Genomic DNA, 13908 nt, shown 5'->3' with positions numbered 1-13908 from the left:
CCGCGACCGCGTGTGATTGCCGCATCTTCCGCGACAGCGCGGGCAGCACCTGATGGTACCTGTGCGCTAGCGTACGTTTGTATCAAACGTAGCGGGGTGAACATGGGTTCGCAATAACCGTACTCGAATACATTGCAGGCGAATGGGCCCTGGCCGGGACCAAACAAAAATTCGTATCACCCCGAAATTCGTACGATCCGTGATCGTATCACCGATGTTTTACTGTAATCGTAATGCTTGGTGCTCCGGAAACATTGCGCGCCTCCGCCATTTCTTGCTGGGCGCAGGCGCGGAATGGTATGCTAGCGTCTCCGTAAGGAGAGGCCACGGAGAGGCGGAGCAGCGTTGGCGGAGCTTTCGGACCAAGAAAATGCAGCCGTTTCTTTCAGCGTCCAGTGCCGACTGGACAGTGGACCTCACTCTACTGCCACGAAATGACGAGAACACAATATCGGAGTTCTGCGCGCTTAAAAACTCATGCAGACAGCAGCTTCAAGAGGCGCACCACGTCGCAAAGCAGATCTGCCTCTAGTATAGGCGTTCATCTAAAGCGCTCGTTGCCGAGGAGGTGTGACTTTCAAACTTCTAAGGTACCAGTACACTGCAATACATCTCCATTGTATTTCGCACTGCGATTGTGAAGACTCTTCATAAACACGCGTCAGATATCAAAACCACGCTGTTTCTGAGCAACCAGTTCAACGCCGTGCTGTTTTCCTGGGCACATTTTTTTTGGCCACAGGTATCTCTACACTCTTAGCAAAAGCGTGTTTGATAGTTTTCATTGCGATAGGAATTATATGGACAGTCTCGACGGGTTTTTGCTGTCGCCATCGCCGTCATGTCCTGTACGAAGTCCAAATTGGTAAGATCCCTCTGCGCATCGTATGTTCTACCGCGGGTAAAAGCGCGCGAGTGGGGCGACGAACACGGCCGAAGCAGAGATCAAACGAGCCGGCCCATTTCCGGCGCTCGGAGGGTGCATGCGATAACATCACCCCGCTCGGGAGGCCAGCTGTTGAAGCAGACAGGAAACGTCCCGCCCATCTTTACCGAGCATAAAAAGACGCGAGGGGGGGGGGGGTCGCGCGAGCGCCAACTTTAAAGTTTGAATCGAAGGGCATGGTCGCGATCGCTGGCGCACGCGCTATCTCGACAGCCATCACAGCGGGCGGCTCGTATACTCTTCTACGGGCTGCTCTCTCAACACGAAGTGACTATGCGGAGAGCATCTCTCCCTCTCTCTCTGGATCGGCCGTATTCTCTTACGCCAGCGCTTTGTAGTTACGCGAGATCGCATACAAAACAGTTAGCTGCGAGCCTCACTTCGTGTAACACAACAATTTGATGCTATCGCATTCATTGCTTCGCCCTTGCGGTGAAACTGACTCTTTTCGAACTTAACAAGGCGTGGACATGTGCGTTAGCGGTGCGCCGCGAACGAAACAAAAATACTGATCGCATCGTTCAACTGTATACAAGGAGAGCGGCCCCAGTAACGCTCTTTTACTGCATACTGCTTGTTTATAATACGTTGGGGACGTAATTTATCGCGCGGATTTTGTGTTGTCATTTTGGTTTTCATGCACGATATGCTTGCGCGTTCCTTCACGTATCTTTTTGAAATATTGCGTTCTTTTCTCCCACATCCAAGGGCGGCTTTGCATTACCGTGCGCTGTTGCGAACAGCATATTACGGTCCACAATCACGGGAAACTTTAGTGCGATTATCTGCCGAAAAAAAGGTGGTTGATCCCTCCGTCATAGGAATCGGAATAACGCGCAAGTAAAGCGTGCCCTTACAGAAGTAACTAAATGTTTACTGTATGTTGATATAAGAGAGTTTGCACAATCTATATTGATGTCTGGCAGCTAAGCACCGTTAACGTGCATACACCCACTTTGATGACTGGTGGTACATCTCCATCCCGACCACTAACGTTCATGTTAAATGATTACACAAAACCTTGTGGTAGCTGTAGTAGCTAACGGTGAAAGTGTAATCAGAGAACGAGGTGTGATAGCCAGAAGAGCGCCGCATATTGGATGCGGAACTTGGTCGCCATCCCGCGTCATGTTAAGACGTGATTGAACACAGCGGACGGACTAGAGGGAAACGCAAAGTGCGTCGTGCCGCCTCCCGGCCGCGTGAGTGGGAAACGCGGTATAACAGCCAGGTGAGGCAGGCGCGCGTCGCAGAGCTATTTTAGGGGCGAAGCTCCTTAAGGCGGCACCCGTTCGTCCCTCGTAGTCGTCGTCGTCGTAGTAGTAGCAGTAGTAGTAGTCGTAGTCCGTAACAAGTCTTACGCTTTGACCTCCAAGGTGGTGCCGGTGGGAGATTTTTCCTGTGCGTTGTTGAACAATAAAAAATTCGCAGCGTGCGCGTTAACTAAAAGCCGAATTCTTCTGTCTCTCATTTCCCATTAGCAGCCATTGTCATGTTCCACTAGGAAACGTTAGTAGAAGTAGAAGCGTAAGTGTTAGCTAAAAGCCGACTTCTTCTGTCTCTCATTCCCATTAGCAGCCATTGTTTACCTCCAAGGTAGTGCCTGGTGAGATTTCTCCTGTGCGTGATTAAACAATAAAAATTGTGTTCAAAATGCCGTTGATTGATGAAATAAACCAACGAAAGACGCCAGATGTTTTGTAAAAGCAAAACGAAAGAACGCCAGATGTTTCTAAAGCAAAACGAAAAGACGCCAGCTGCTTAACGAAAGACGCCAGATTTTTCGAAAGCAATGGTTTTCTAAACAATGAAAATTCACAGCGTACATGTAAAATTAAAGTGAGCTGCAAGTCGTCATAACTCATCTAATCTTTAGTATAAACGCGCCCGATCTCACGTCGGTGATGATGTACTGGGCAGAATTCACGGAAGATTCACGGTTTACCGATGAACCTCCGCAGCTTCGCCCACCCATCATCATTCACTCCGTGGATATGCTGTGATTTTTGGTTTGGATTAGCGTGATGGTATGAGCGAGGCCGACTCTCTTACGACGCTTGGGCTAAGATTGCCACCTCGCGGTATGTTAAGGCATCGACAAAATAAACTTCCATTGAAAACTTGCCGAATGGGATTGACGTGTAACGCGCTGCAGGTGTTAATCGCGGAGGCCACAGTAATGACGAATTACTTTACTTTACCGCTCCCAGAGGGCAACACCACCTCGATGACCGGGAGAGTGTTAGATGTAAAAGGCGCGCTTGCTCCGCCTCTAGAGTCTGTAACCAAAAAAAAGAAAGAAGAATGCAAGTGGCGCCTTCCACGAAGTCCTTCTTTTTTAAAAGCTTCACGCAGGCACATTGCATGTCAAGGTATTTCTTGAGGAGCGTGGTTTTTTCTTACCTTGTGGCTCAGACTGTCTTATCTGAAATAAGCCAGAAACTACTGACCATGTTTTCTTACATTGCTGGGAGGGCTTGTACTTTTAGGATTTACTAGAGGACAATCAAGAAGGAATTCCGCTTAGATCCATATGGTATCAGGTTTCTCCCGATAGAGAATGGGGATGGATTGCCGTTAGACTTAATAATGTTAACCGGCCTTCACTGTCTATGGCAGGCCCGTATGGCGGGATTTCACCGCGATCCAGATGCAAGGCCCGCAAGAATGTACTTTCGAGAGTGCATGTCGAAATTTGTGGAATTGCAGAAAACGCGGGATTTCGTACCTGAGTGGTTAACGAGGGTGGAACCCTTGACAGTGCTCAAGGAATTTTAAAATTGATGTCTGTCTCGTAGGACGCACACCATTTGTTGTTATTTGTTCTATGTTTTGTGATGTAATTCGTGTCGGGAAACAGGCGATAAAGCAAAAAAAAAAAAAACCGTGGCGAAGTGGGTAGCGTGCCCAGCATCTGTTGTTGCGGGTCCTGCGTTCGATGCGCGTTGACGGAACTTTTTTCTTTGCTATCTGATCGTGGAACTTTTTTCGATGTCATTTCCGTGGCGGAAATACGTCACTGAAGTGTTGATGGACCCCGTCATAAAACACTTCCGTGTTATAAACAGTTCCATCCACTGCTTGGGCTCTGTAACACATAACTCCATCGTATTCGCAGTGCACGCTTACTGAAGGAAGCGAAAGAAAAATAAAAGGGGAGTTATAAGGGGTGTAAAGCTAAAGGCAGACGCGGCATACGGACTGTGCACTTCGGTGCACACTGCCTTGCGAAGAGATGCTTGTAAGGGCCTTTGCGCCGATCTACTGTCGTGTGGCGGCACTGATTTTCCGCGGACGCGCCCAGGAGCGTCTAAGGCGCTGATTTTTAGCACATGTGCTACTCAACTTAAACCATTGACGTAGCCTTTCACATGTTTATATACGTAAATCATCGCTTTCGCCGACCTGCAACACCGACAAGCAAGTGCTGATCAATCAGCGCGAGTGCGACGTCGGCCGTCTGTTTAAAAATTCGTACACCGTACAAAACACCCTAAATTTGTTCCGCAAGTCTAGCTTATATTGCAGGCGAGCGATGAAATTGCAGGTGTAGATAAAGACTGAATAAGAACAATTGCTGGCGAGAATTGTACCTCTACTCATAGGTAGGCAAACCCACTCATGAGGCGACTGAATCAGACTCATTCAGGCTCAGATTGAGCCGTGAGTCTTAGTCTGAGTCCGGGTGAGTAATACTTTAACGAGATTGAGTGAGTCAGAGTGAGTCCCGTTGTGAAAAATTTTAGTGAGTGCGAGTTCGGTTTGAGGAAAATTTTGCGAGTCTGAGTCCGAGTGAGACCAAAGCGGAAAATGGAATTCTTGCCTGATTCCGAGTGAGCTCCACTTTTGTGCCGAACTATGGTCACATCTGCTCAAGTTCAACATTACAATCATACTGATGTTCGTTCACATGTATACTCACGTCTACTCACACATACATCAATGCACTAGTGTTCATACGCAACGTCAATTTTCATCAGAGGCTTGAGTTACAGAAGGTGGTGGTTGGGGCGTACCTTGACTCCCCCTCCCGCCCCCGAGAATCATTTCACGGGGAATTCTTGATAAAACTATCTCGTGTGAGTCGTGTCTTTCAGTAATAATGTCCTTACGGGATGGCAAACACTGATAACTAGTATTTGAAAGAACGATATCAAAAGACACCACGTATAGCACCGATTATGTGAGATATTGGCGTTAAAGGGCACTGACAATATGGTCGAGAAAGCTAATTATACACTAACTTAGTCATGAGTCGACTAAGTCGGACTCATTAAGACTAAAATCAAGCCGTGAGTTGAGTACGAATATGAGTGAGTCTGGGTCAGCAATATTTTGGTAAGTCTGAGTCCTAGCGAGGCCTAAGCGCAAAATAAATTTTTTGAGTGAGGCCGAGTGAGCTCCAGTTTGTTTACTTAATTCTTTTTCCGATATATGCTTTTCCCAAAGAAGATCAGAAATATCATGGTACCGAAAACCACCGCAAAGACAAGCTAAGTTTCACCTCGATCGATCAGAAAGACAAAACCACTTGCGGATCGTCTTTTGAAGGTCCGGTAATTTGGCTGTAAGTGCAGGAGAAGGCTTCCACAGCCGGTGTAACCAGTGGGGGAGAGTTGAGGCGTTCGAGCTGCGTTAAAATGTTAATTTTTTTGAGGTACTAGATACACGCGCGAAGATGCACAAAGAAAAGTCGGTGCCCCCCCCCCCCCCCCACTGTGCCCTTGTGTGCCAGTCGCCTCGTTTCCTTGCTTGTTTGCTCCCTAACGCGTTCCACCGTGAATTCCCGAACCAGCATTATCTTTCAAGCGTGACTCGGCTAGTTGAGATGAGAATTTGGAAAGTTTCCCGTCCTGAGTTTTTAAAGCAGCGCTGTTATTTTCGAGGTTTTAGGTATGTCGTAGATAGAGGATTATCATGATAAACCGGCACGCGTTCTTTTCGTGCTCTTCACGAATGGCGCCGACTGTACTGCAAACTTTTTATGCTCGACGCGTGTACTTGAGTTCCTTCCAGATAGCACGAGGCCATCAGTAATAACACCAGAATGTAGTATAGTGGCGCATGCATAAAAGCTGACGCACCTCGCTGCTGATCAGTTTATTACAGTGGACTAACTATTGTGCTCGAGGCTAGCGTTACACTGAATGTGCCCCTTATCTTCTTTCTGGGAACACGTTCGCCCAATGAAGTGTTTCAACCTTACCTGCTGGACTTCTGCTTGCCTCACCGTCACAACAACGAGCGTGGCATCTGGTGGAGGTGCTGTTTGTTCATGCTCCTGATGCCCCCGCCAAGCCGTGCACCGAGCCTGAGTCACAAAGGGTAAAGTGAAACCATCAGAGACAGTCCAACGTGAGGCTGACTACAATAGCTACGACCAGAGTACGGACCCCTTCCGAATAAGATGAGAACCCCGACGACCAAGCCAGTAGCCATGACGACGTTCGTTAAGTCACGCCCAACACTCGTCCAGCGAGCCGACGACTTTATGACGAAGCACTTCTGTGGATCGGGAAAGCTGGCTCGAAACGTATGCGGATTCCTACCTACAACAACTGGGTCCTCAACGAGACGAAATGCGTACGCGGCAATACAATCATCCCTTGATTCCAGACAGCGCAGGGTTTCAAGCCGTTGGCGCCAACCACCTGCGCGAAGCCATTTGAACAGTCGTACGTGAAGAGCTGCAGAAGCTGTTTTCTCAATAGCAGCCTGAAGAACAGTCAATTGCAGAAATTGGACCGTGAGAAAGTTAGGCAAACTCCCGGCGTTACAGAACCACCGCAATCACAGCCGGAAGCCATGAGCTACGCTGCTGCAGTGCGTCGTAACGCTCCAACGCCTCGCCCACGTCAAGGCGCTGCAGTTTCACCGCCAGACACCGCCGGCACCACCACCATCGTCATACCTTCTGGCAGCCAGCCAGGGCTACGCCCCTACGACGATCGAGTTGCTCCTATTGCGGAGAAGCCGGCCACAGCTACCACGGCTACCAGTACAGATAGATGGAACTTCCTGGTTTCGCCATCAACGCGCCGCGCTCACGATGCGGCGAATGACCACGCGACATCCCAGGCTACCTCGGCGGAGCGCAGTGGACAACCCGACAACCTTCCCGTTTGCTGTCGCCAGGGCGCCACCTCTCACCGCAACGCCCACAGTACAGTGACCCTAGCTGGGCCGTAACGCGAGCCCATATACGGAAAACTAAAAGCCGCAATCCTGCTTGTCTCAATGCCGGTGAGCCTCCGCTGCCGACAATAACGCGGCGACGAAACATAAGAACCCGCCGCAAGCCAAACGGAGGCCAGATGACGAAATTTCCTGACGACGCCACGTAGAAGCAGCGGAATAAGCCGAGGTGGTCGTTATCCGACGCCGCGACTTAACCACCACGCCAGAGGACGAACTAGCAACCTCGGCGTTCTTATCGACGGTAAAAACGCGTCAGCTATCGTGCACACCGGAGCCGACTATTCCGTCGTAAGTGGACCATTCGCCGAGAAGTTGATGAAAGTTAAGACTGTTTGGGAAGGCCCCGAAATCCGGACCACTGGAGACCACTCTATAATGGCGACTTGAGTCTGCACGGCGAGAATCACGAATGACGGCAAAAATTATTGAGCGAGCTTTTTGGCCGAACAGCAGTGTTTGAGACCCGTCATTGTTGGCAGGAATTTCTTAAGTCAACACGGCGCAGCCATTAACGTAAGATCTGAATAGATCATTGCAGTCGCTTTCCACAGACAACGCCACACGTCCGTATGGAAAAAACGGTCACCATGCCTTGAATGACATAGAAAAGCAGGTCACCGTTCTGCTGCTTTCCAGCGTCGTCATTTCTGTCTTCAACGAAGAACCCACAGACTTAGAAGGAGTCATCGAGGGCGACCAGCACTTACTCCTGTACCGCCAGATTGCGTCGACAGAGACATAGCCGAGCTGCGCCGTGGAAAAGTTAAGATATTGTTCATAAACTTGAGCCACTAATACAGGCACATCAGCATTGGTGCCATGGTGGCTTACCTGGGTGAATTCATGGACGCCGGCAATACATTCGCCCTCTTCGATGCTGCCGAACCTGCCTCGATGAACCCTGGTCGACAACCAGCATTTGATGTCACTCCGAGCCCTCCGATGTATGCAGTCTTTACTGCATCTCGTTCACGAGTAGAAACTCGGTACGGGTTCTGGCAGATTGGTGCGGCAATCTCTTTTGTTATAATGAGATCTTTTGCGACTGGGGTCTTCAGAATTTTCGACAACGACAAGGAGCAGTCCTTGTATTGCAGGACACGGAAACAAGTCGACGAAATGCTACGCGATGAAAGGATCCTGCCGTCCGAGAGCCGTCTCCCGTGGCAGCCTCCCTCGGCGATAGTGAAGAAGAAAGATGGAACCCTGCGTTTCTGCGTCGGTTCTTGTCGCCTCAACAAAATCAAGAGGATGGACGTGTATACTTACCACTTAAAGATGACGCCCTGGATATACTCCACAACGCAAAGTACTTTTCGTCGATGGACCTCAAGACCGGCTACCAGCAAATAAAGTCGACGAAGGTGACCAAGAGAAGACGGTCTTTGTAACAGCAGGCGGCCTGTTGAAGTTCAGGGTCATGCCGCGTGGTCTTTTCTCTGCCCCTGCGACTTTTCAAGGCGTTATGGTTACAGTACTGTCAGACTTGAAGTGGCAGACTTGCCTAGTGCACACGGATTACATGCTTGCTTGAAACTTCGAGGAACATCTCCAACGCCTTGAATCTGCACTTCATGAAATCACGACATCAGGACTCACCTTGAATCAAGAAAAAGGCCGCTTCGCGTATTGTGAGCTCCTGTTTATGGGCCGTGTCATTAGCAAGTATGGTGTTGGCCCAGACAACGCTCAGTAAGCTGGTATACCCAGCTTACTGAGCGTAATGGAGACGCATTAATGGAGACGCCAGTAATAGAGACGCATTGGTGAAGAAGTTGCTGTTAGCAATGATGCGAATGGTTTGGTTTTGTAAGTGCCGAATATATGATAAATGGCAGTGATACGTATCAGCCCAGGAGACAATGCCGTAGATGATGTGACTGTGAATGAAGGCAAAATATAATGATAATAACTCATCTTTAGAGAAATATGATTTTGATCTAAGTAGTGCTCTTATACCAAATGTACATTTATGTTTAATGAAAGCAATGCGATCAGAAAACTTAAGGTTAAAATCTAGTTTAATGCCCAGGAAAGACACAGAGTTAGAGTTCGGTATTATATGATCATCTAAATTTAAATCAGGTCTGTTTGGCAGTATTTTGTGCACATTTCTGAAGATCATACTAGTTGTTTTGTTAGGACTGATGATTAATTGGTTTGAAACATACCACTCAACAATTCGTTCAAGTTCACTGTTTAGTTTGGAGACTAAGGCGGGTAGATATTTATTGTATAATGAGATGGTAGTGTCATCAGCATACAGCACACACTGTGCCGAGGTAAAACGTGATGGTAAATGATTAATATAAATGGAAAAAAAAGTAAGGGACCCGGTATAGATCCCTGCGGTACACCTTGATTAATAATTTTGTTATTAGAATAAAAACCACCAGCAATACTGTTTGCTCTCTGTTAAACAAGTAACATTTCATAAGGTTTAATACGGGACCAGCAATGCCAAGTGACTCCAACTTTACAAATATGATGTTTTGATTAATCGTATCAATATTAAGTCCAAAAAACTGATGCAACAAAATTGCATTGTCAAGTGAGTGACGAATGTAGTCTGTAAAAGGATAATAAAGCTAAGTTAGTCGAACTGCCCGTAGGAAAACCAAATTGACAGGGATTTAATAAATTGAACTTTTTTATATAAGCATTTAACCGTTTACAAAATACTTTTTCGACAATTTTGCTAATTGATGATGGAATAGAAATAGGACGGTAATTAGACACTTCAGATTTATCACCTTTCTGAAATATCGGAATAATTTCGGCCTTTTTTAGTGTACTAGGAAAAACGCCGCTTTTGAAATTACGATTAATTTTAACGTTGTCTCAGAAAGGAAAGGTGCAACAATATTCAGATGGAAAAAAGAAATGTTACCTAAACCAGCACTGGTGCTCTTAAGAGCTAATACAACAGAAAATACTTCATCGGCAGTTACAGGAAACATGAAGAAAGAGCGATTACGTCGTGTCCATTGGCTAAGCAGAAGCTTTTTGACGGCTGTTGTATACGTCACAGAAATAGTAACAGAAAGAGCTTGCTATGGCAGAAGCATCACTTATAGCTTTGCCCTTGTAATTTATACTATTACAGGTAACATCGTTATGTTACAGGTAACATATTACAGGTGACATTTATACTATTACAGGTAACATGTTCACCTGTGATGAAATGTTACGGGTAACATTTCATTACAGATGAAAAGAAAACATTCGCATATATAGCTGCGCCAGCAATCAGGAACACTATGCACAGCACATGATTAACCAATAAAAAAAATTAAGGTAGCTTCGCACTAATGTTGCGCACTAGTGCGCCTGAAGGAAGTGCGGAGCTGGGCTGCGTTCTAGGTTTCTCTTTATTATTATCCTCCTTTTTCTCTTCTTTCGTTCCTTTCTCTTTTTTTCTTGAATCCTCTTTCATTACATCTATTTCTCTCTATATATTTCTTGCTCTCTTTCTTTCTCTCTATTTCTCTTTCTTCCTATCTTTTTCTCTCTGTCTTTCTTTCTATCTCACTGTACTCGTTTTCTCTGCCAACAGAATTCTTGCATCGGACGCCGGAAAAATTTACGCACCTGTTATGGGAGCGAAGCGGAAGAGGAAGTTGAGGACGAAGAGAGCCCGTGCCAGTAAATGATGATGGCAATTTTTGTTCACGACTAACGGAGTTTTTCCGAGCTTAATTTCTCTCATTCGTTCCCGTTTTTTCTCTCCACTTCTCTCCCTCTGTGGTCGTCCTCTCGCCCACTAGAGTTATTCCATGCCACGCCAGGCAAGTCGGCGCTCGTGTTCTGGCAGCGAAGCACGAGATGAAGAAGAGCACGGAGAGAGCGCGTGATGGTTCATGATCATAGTGATTTTTTTTTTCGCGATGAACGGGTATGATCCGAACTTAAACAGTACCGCTGCTAAAAAAAAACGAAAATCACACAATTTCTGGGAGTACACGGAAGAAATTTCGCGGCGTAACGTCACGCGTAGCCGTAGCAGACGACATGAAAAAAAAAAAAATGTTCTCCATGCTGTTAACTTTTGCGCCGTAACCGGCATTTGGTTCATCAACCTTTCGCCGCTAGCTTTCTAGTCCACTACACAAAGCGAAAATGAGCGCCCATACCTTAATTCTCAAACGCAACAAGCCGGCCTGTGCATACATGCCACGGCGGATACGCCTGTTTTGGCCCAGGTGGTCTTGAGCCGAAGCAGCCGTGGCTTCAGCCCAGGAGGGTCCTTGAAAATAGTATACATATAAGTCATGCTTAGGTAGTCAACGAAGAAAGGTAATTGTAATTTGAGGTGGTAGCATAAAATTCAATAAAGGACACACCCTGAACTCACGCTTAAATATGGCAATTGAATTATGCGTTACATAATAAGGTGTGCGAAAATGAACTACAGACGCAAAGGTAGTCGCAACCGCTAATAACTTGTTTTCTTACCTTCATTGATCAGGGACACCAATTCCACTGCAATTATGGGAGCAGCCGTCAACAACAGCCGTGTTCTGGCATAGTCGGCGTAAGCACATTCGGTGAAGTGGTCCGAGCAGAGGCGGTAGCCGATGTACATAAATTTGCTTTGATGGAAGCCCCGCGAGGTCTCCCCTTTTGGGGTAATTCCGCCATACGCCACGCATAGAAAATGGAAGAAATACCACCATGGATTCAATAAAGAACACATAAAGCGAAACAAATATTGTGACTGCGAAAAAAAGACAAAAAGAAAAATGTGTCTTAGCGCAGGTTGAAAAGTGAAGCGCAGCTCGGCCGTCGCGCAGGTAACTCGAACTTCTCCTAAGGAAGGCAAGTGGTCACTGCTACGTAGATGATTTTGGTGGCTTCTGTCGTGTTAGTAAACATTCAAAGGTGGTAACGTCACTACAAGAAAGTGGTCGCTGGAATGTGCTGAAGTCAAACCCGTTCCTCGAGGAAGCGTTTAAGCACATCTCGGCAGATCTAATTTGCAAGCTTTATTCTAGTGAAAAAAAGAGAGAAAAACCACTAACCGACCCGATACCGTAGCGAACTTTTTGTCTGCGCCTCAGCTGGCATAAATTGGCTCATGAGAAGCTGTCGACAAGTAGCTTCACATGCTTAACAATACTAAAAGATCAGCTGTACAAAAAAAAGCAATGTAAAGCAACAGGGGCAAATTTTTTGGTTCGTCCTGTAGCTCTATTGATAAGGATAGCGCTTGCTTCAGCGCAACGCCGAATAAAAAGTCTGCTTACCTGTCGTCCGCTGGGAAACGGGAAAACTTAGCTGTGTTGTTTCTCCTAGAGTTGTCGCACCACAAAGCAACGCAACACGCCTTGTGTCCTTATGTTAGTTCATCTGATATTCTGAGCACATTCGCGCTCACAGACAACAAAATTTTCAACTTCAGGCCATATTAGAAGCATTGTACACGTGCACACAGTGAAAGCGGCAGGAGCAGACGAACACAATGGCAGCAGAACAGATAAGAACGAAAGCACCGCTTGTCGGCGCAACGAATGAAGCGACGAAATAAATTGATAGGGTGTCAACAAAAGGAAATATTGAAGAAAGCCAAAACGATTCTAATACCTAAACCGGGAAAACCAATCAACAGTACAAACCTCAGACCCATCTCGCTCACGTCGTGCGTGGGGAAGCTAATGGAGCACGCCTTTCTCAGTAGAGTAAACAACTACCTAGAGGACGGTGGTCACTACCCAGATACAATGCTAGGCTTCCGGCAGCATTTGTCTACGCAGGACGCCATGCTGCAGCTTAAACACCAAATCCTCGACAATAAATCCAGATCCACCCGCGCCATCCTCGGGCTGGATCTCAAAAAGGCGTTCGATAACGCAGCACATGGCGCGATTCTAGGTCGAATCTCGAGTCTCAACATGGGAGAGAAAGCATACAACTATGTCAGAAACTTCCTGTCAAACAGGAAAATGAGGATCTCCATAGGGGATGTTAAATCAGATCTCTACGAGTTGGGCAGCAACGGAACGCCACAGGGCTCCGTGATCTCGCCTATGCTTTTCAATTTGATAATGGTAGGTCTTCCGGAGGAACTCGACAAAATTCCTGGAGTTCATCACTCCATCTATGCAGATGATATCACCATCTGGATAGGCGACGGTAGCGATGGCTACATAGAGCAGAGGCTGCAAGAAGCCGTCGCCACAGTGGAGAGATACCTAGATGGTACGGGTCTTCGATGTTCGCCAGAAAAATCGGAACTTCTTCTGTATAGACCGACGCTAAAAGGCAGGCCACCCAAATCATACGTAGGCAGCCGCCAGTACGAAGACATCAGAGTCTATACAGCCGATGGCAACATTATACCCACAGTCCAGCATATACGGGTCCTAGGACTAATCATCGAATCCAAGGGAACCAACGGGAAAACCGTCCACAAGCTAGAAACTAAAGTCGCTAACGCAATGAGGCTAGTGCGCAGAGTTACAAATAGACACCGAGGCATGGGGGAAGCCAGCGTCATGCGCCTAATACAGGCGTTTGTAATTAGCCACATTGCATACGTAGCGGCCTTCCACAATTGGTACAAAGCGGAAAGCAACAAAATCAACGCCCTGATCAGGAAAGTGTACAAACAGGCCTTAGGTGTTCCAGGATATGCGAACACGGAACTCTTTCTGAAACTAGGCGTTCACAACACGCTAGAGGAGATTGCCGAAGCCCAGCGCGTCTCGCAGTTAGAAAGGCTGTCCGCGACGAAAACGGGCAGAAACATATTGACAAAATTGGGT

This window comes from Rhipicephalus sanguineus, chromosome 4 (assembly GCF_013339695.2).
Source record: "Rhipicephalus sanguineus isolate Rsan-2018 chromosome 4, BIME_Rsan_1.4, whole genome shotgun sequence".
Lineage (NCBI taxonomy): Eukaryota > Metazoa > Arthropoda > Arachnida > Ixodida > Ixodidae > Rhipicephalus > Rhipicephalus sanguineus.
This window is presented reverse-complemented; position numbering follows the sequence as displayed.